This window comes from Lycium barbarum, chromosome 4 (assembly GCF_019175385.1).
Source record: "Lycium barbarum isolate Lr01 chromosome 4, ASM1917538v2, whole genome shotgun sequence".
In the NCBI taxonomy this organism is placed as follows: domain Eukaryota; kingdom Viridiplantae; phylum Streptophyta; class Magnoliopsida; order Solanales; family Solanaceae; genus Lycium; species Lycium barbarum.
Genome location: NC_083340.1, coordinates 33,651,815 through 33,657,998, shown reverse-complemented (window position 1 = coordinate 33,657,998; position 6,184 = coordinate 33,651,815). Strand labels below are relative to the sequence as shown.

The 6,184-nt window shown below is 34.0% G+C and overlaps 1 long non-coding RNA gene across 1 annotated transcript; it reads right to left on the bottom strand.

The window, feature by feature from the left end:
* Positions 1 to 2,195: 2,195 nt before the first annotated feature.
* LOC132638361 (uncharacterized) lies at positions 2,196 to 3,940 on the bottom strand. The gene is made up of 2 exons (XR_009581696.1): positions 3,507 to 3,940; positions 2,196 to 2,462 (listed from the first exon to the last, which is right to left on the bottom strand). It is a non-coding gene; the product is annotated as an uncharacterized LOC132638361 (long non-coding RNA).
* Positions 3,941 to 6,184: the final 2,244 nt, after the last annotated feature.

The window sequence follows — 6,184 nt, the reverse complement described above, 5'->3', positions numbered from 1 at the left end:
CCATGTCTTGCCCCGTCTTCCGGAGTGGGCATTATTTACCCACATATCACTCGGGTCGCTTATAATTGTGACATCTACCTCCAACCGAACCCAATAGGGCCTGTCAGAGTATGCCCTTCTGAAGATATAATAAAGTGGAACAAACATCCAATCAATACCAATTCAAAGCTCTGTATATCTAGCAAGTATCTATCTAAGCGAAATTACGCTAAAGAACTCATACGGTCATTAGTTTAGACACTTGAAAATATTCAATTTAGGTCATGCTTGTCCACTCACACAAACTAAATGGTTTAAATGCATACGTACAACAAAACCATATGATTGTTTTGAAAAACAAGTATACTAAGAGTTTAAGCCTCACTTGGCTTATAAACGGAACGCAAACCTTTCTTGAAATGCCAATATCTCCTCAAACAGTATCCAATAGCCTCAATCTATTCAAAACATAAGTAACAGGTCTAAATTAGTCTAGAGAAATTAATCTCATAATTTGAGGACACCTCGAATACTAAGTCTGTTAATGGTCCTGTTATTAGCCGATTAATCCATTAATCACTGACATATTCAAAGGCTCAAAAGCGGTTCTGTTATAGTAAAGATTTTGTTACATAATCTTCATGTACTAACACGTAAAGTACAAGGTCCAAGTTTTATAATTCTAATTCCACAATGTTTGCTAATGCCAAATGAATTTCCTGTACAAAGTAGAATTGTAATCTAGAAAGGTTATTACCCATTATTAAATGCTATTTCTATTCCCAAGGCCTATAGACACAATCATGTCTTCCTTAATCATTATGTCCCCCACAAAGATAGATTCTTAGCATTATTCCATATGACTTAATTGTATTAGCCACTCTATTCCAATTCATCAATACTAAGGAAAGGAATGAATTTACAATTCGTGGGTACAGCAAATGAAACTTCACTTTACTTAACTCTCAACGCCAATTCCTTCCGTTCGCTTCTCTCATCAATACCAGTAATATTTTAATTCCCTAATAACCTCTTTAAGTAGTGATTGCAATTGCGGTTATTCAGCCCGTTCCTCCCCCTTTAAAATATATCAAAGTCCTTGATTATTCGATTTATGTAAAGTGCCAATGGCCCATTAGCCACAAGTTAACTGACTATCTCAGACTTACCTGTATACTAATAATATTTAACAAAATAAATATAAGCATATAATGTGACTATATTTCATATTTACCCGCTTCGATATGAAACCGTTAAAATTAGTAAGTTATAATTAATGATATAAATCTAAAATTTTCTCAAAAATTATTTGGTTGTTACAATTTCCCTGTATTTGGCCGTAATATTTTTGATTATATGACACAAAGTGTTTTCCGAAATCACTTTCAACATTTTCGCCAAAGAGGGGTGGCAGTTGATATCAAATTTTATCCAACTCAAGAATAAATATCAAGACATCACACCTTGTTGTTATGGGATTTTTTTTTTGGATTAATTGGGATTAGAGAATAATACTGACATATGTATGGGGATGGAGAAAACTCAAAGTGTTCCAACTTCCAAGCTATTAGCTATGAGAACAAGAGCTTTTGATTTAGAATAATAAATAATAATAAAAAAAAAGAGCAAAACAAAATTTTGTTGATGTTCGCTGTTCTGCGTATTTTGGATGTTTTCGCATTCTGCGTATTTTTCTTTTGGGTAATTAAAAATAAAATGAAAAAGGAAAACGCTACTTCAGAAATTAAAAAAGAAAAGAAGACGCAAAAGTGTAGCAAGTTGGGTTCGATCCCTTGACCTTAAGAAATTAGAACCAATGCTTAACAATTGTACCACTTAGCCTTCTTTTTTTTTAAGTAATGTTCCTTTAGAAGACTACCAGAACTTGGTTGTCCAATGTACAACTTAGTTCCAGATTTATCCATTTTGCCGTTCTTTGATGCTCCTACAAATTTAAATAACTATTCCACTTAGTCACAAATTTATCATTTGCAAATCATAATAAAATAGGAGAATGACACTCCTTTCACATTTTTTTTTTTTAAAAAGGAAATCACATCCTTGCAAATTCATAATAAAATAGAGAAATTGCACCCCTTTGGCATTCAATAATAAGGAAATTACATTTTCATAATAATATAGAAGAATCACACCCCTTTCACATTAAAAAAATCACACCCTTACAAATTCATAATAAAATAGAGCAATCACACCCCTTTTGCATTAAAAAATAAGGGAATCACACACTTATAAATTTATAATAAAATAGAGGAATCACATCTCTTTCGCATTCAAAAATAAAGGAATCAAACCCTTGCAAATTCATAATAAAATCAAGGAATCACACGTTTTTTTCATCCAAAATTATAGCAAAATGTTCATTACCGAGCTAAAATTAGTGCAAATACAACCCGAGAGACCCAAAACTTCATGACCAAAGTGCAAATGGTACTTCCACGTCGAAACAAAATGATGACTTCAACCTGAAAATGAAAATTTCTCAAATTTCTTAAAACCCATAAACCCCAACATTTAGAAACCCAAAAGAACAAAGAAATTTCATAAATGCATAAACCACAAAGTTCAAAAGAACCAAGAAATTCTCAAAAATCATAAACCCCAAAATTCAAAAACTCAAAAGAACCCACAAAATCCAGAAATCCAAATTAAAAAAATCATTAGAAAGTTCAAAATGAAGTTCGGATTCAAGACTTACCAGGCTAGTACACATATACAGTGATCACAATCCACAAAAAATTCTAAAAGGGATACGCAACCCAAGAGTAAAAGGCAAGAGATCACACTTTATTGTTGTGGGATCTTCTTTTTTTGGGATAAACTGAGATTAGAGAATAATACTCTCTCTCTCCGTCCCATTTTATATGACACTCTTTTTTTTTTAGTCAGTCTAAAAAAGAATGATACCTTTCTGAATTTTTAGAAATAATTCAACTTCAAAATTACTCTTTTACGCTTAATAAAATGATTTACAACCACACAACCATTCAAGGCTTGTGTTAGAGCACAAGTTCTAAAAGTCTTCCCATATTTATTAAACCCCGTGTCCAGTCAAACACCCTCGTATAAAATGAGACAGAGGGAGTACTAGAATAGATATGGTGATGATGAAAACTCAAAGTGTTTCAACTTCAAAACTTTTATATATGTGAACAAGAACTTTTGATTTAGAATAAAGAAAGGAGAAAAACAGACTGGTGACACTGAGTGTTAATAAAGAGAGTGGTGAAATTTTATGTGTCTGAACACAACTTTTCCCACTAGAAGATTTAGAAGACGAAATTCAATGAGTGGCGAATAACTATATTTATGACTGAAATAGACGGATTGTGGTATATGACGTCACCAGCAATCAACAACTAGATCCGCAGATCCACAAAATAAATCATAATTCTTTTTGAAGCGTAGGAAGAAATTTGTCATCAGTGTTAAAGTGAAATGACACAGTCTTTAATAACACTAATAATGAAGTGGGGGAAGAAAGGGGAACCAATGTAAAAAATTCTTACCAGATCTCAGCAAGATGATCTTGGAGTTGTTTGTCCAAATGTTCTAATTTTAGGGTTTCATACTTATGTATGAACCACAAAGTATAGTGTATGTTCTGACAGTTGGTCGTAATATGTTTGAGTTTTATTTTATTTTTATGAGATTTAGAAATTTATTTTATTTTTTCTATTTTTTTTTATATGACACTAAGTGTTTTCCGAAAATACTTTCTTCATTTTTGGTCAAAGAGAGATAGTTGTTGACACTCAATTTTGTCCTACTTTTTTTTAATTAATTTCTTCGTGCTTCCTAAATCGTTATAATTTAATAGTCTATTTCTAGCTATTTTACAACCATTTATTACTCTTATTATCACTATTATTAAAATAAGTATAACTATTGTTATTATTATAATAGTAATCATCATTAGAATGATAATAATAAATGGATAAGATATAATAGTAATCATCATTATTAAATAAGTGAAAGAGAATAAATCACGTAAGTCTGACGATAATAATATAGAAAAAGTGCAGAAATAAGGAACTACACCCTAGAGTCTGGTCTAATCCATACAAGAGCATCTAGCTAGAAATATACAAGTCTGGAATATCAATAATACATCAAGTCTGAATATGTCTCAGAATGGAAAATAAGACATAAATAAGGAAAAATTTCAAGGCAACGGACGTCTTGTGCTCACATTGTAGACTCTAAGCAACCCTGATAGCGACTATCAACCACGAGAGACGGAAGTAGATCCAACCTGGAATTCTGCATTCATAAAAGAATGCAGCAAATGCAGGTCAGTCAAAACCACAGTACTGGTAGGTATCATAGGCCTACTAAGTATAGCTAACATAATCTAGACAATAAAGCAAGATAAGCAGATAAATCAACAAGTATAAGTCAAACACAAGTAAGAACCAAGTACATGTCATCACCTAGGTTGAAGCATCTAAACCCAAGTGTGCTAAGTCGCAATATATCTAATCCGAATCCAAATAACACAAGTAGATAACTAAATCATCACAATATAAGCCATAATGCAATGCAATAATGTAACGACTTATTGGTTGTTATTGCATTTTCGGCCCTATTTGACCTTTTTCCGAGCTTAGTTAGCTCATTTTGACCCGAGGGGACTGTTGCCGCACTTCCCGAGGTTTATAGACTTGATTCAGGTGAATTTTTATGAAATTTGGGCTTAAAGCGAAAAAGAGTTGACTCAAAGTTGACTTTTAGGTCAACAGACCTTTTTCAGAAATCTGTCGATTCTGAGAGGTCCAGATGGTCAATTAGAAGTTGTGTGCATATCTGGTTTGGTTCCAATGCACTCGGGTGTATTTTGGAACTTGGGTTGGGAAATTGGAATTGAGGTATCGGGTGTTGACTCGGTCAACGAGACCCCCGTTGGGAATTTCGAGGCCACGAGTACGTTCGTAGCGTGTTTTTATATGTGTTTGTGCATATGGCTTGTGAGCAAATGGCCTCGGGAGTTAATCAAAAATTCGGGTTGAGTTGTAAAAATTGGAATAGTTTTCTGGTGTTTGGAGCCCGCTTTGGTGGCACCAGCACCGCGATAGCGGTACCGCTGAAGCTGTCTGAGTGACCGCGGAAGCAGTGATCGGGGAGTGACTGGGTATTTAAATGATATTAAACCCCAAGTCTTTTCATTTATTTTCATTCCGGAAGTGGTTCATATTGGGAGCAATTCTAGAAGATTCTTAGAGGATATTCTTGGTGGTAAGTCCTTCTAATCTCCTTGCTAACTCACTACCTAATCATCTTAGAATTTCTTCCCCTTGTTAATTTCTTAAGTGATGAAGATAAAAGTTGGTTTAATGGATATTTTATCTAGGCTTCTAAACGATGAAATTGATTGGGTTTAGCTAGATTATGATGTATCTATGGTTGTTAATCATATATCTTCCATTTCTAGTGTTGAATTCTTGAATCTAAGAGTTAGGGTTTATTGCCCAAAATTGGGGGTTTTGCTTGAATTTAGAAATTGAGTGAATCTTTGAGTTAATTTAGTAATTAGTTGATGGGTTTTGATCACCTAGTGTTTAATTGGGTATTTTATCCCCAAGTTTCCTGTTTTGCCTTGTGGTCCCGTTTTCCCAAATTCTAAGGTTTGGTTTTGACCTAATTTGAATGATAGCAGTATAGGTATCGATCTTCATGATTTCTAATCTAGATTTCGAATATGCCTAGACTTTATTGATCTTGAGGCTCAGCGGAAGGAGGAAGCTAAAGGGTGATTGTTGGTGTTTTGCTGTTCGGCCATCCAGGCAGGTTATGGCTTACCGTTAGTGAGACTTCGTGTAGCGAAGCATATATTTAGACTATATTGTCGAAGAAAGCATCTAAACCTTCGAGTATGAAGTTGGGTTAGATATTTTATTAGGTAGGGCCCTGTTGTGTGATTGGGGCTAGCCATCCCGTTGTGTTGTGATTCGATTTGTTCTATTCTTGTGGGCTTGATGCCGCATAGTGATAGTAGATATCAAAGACTATTGATATATCGTGTGCAAGATATTATGGTGCCTCACTTGTTGGCATTAATTACAAGGATAGTGTTCTATATGACTCGCGTAGTCTTTTATGATATTGTTGGCGTACCTATGCTGGGTACTTGTGATATTAATCTGATTATTCATGTTGACTCATACATCGCACACATTTACATCTCTCA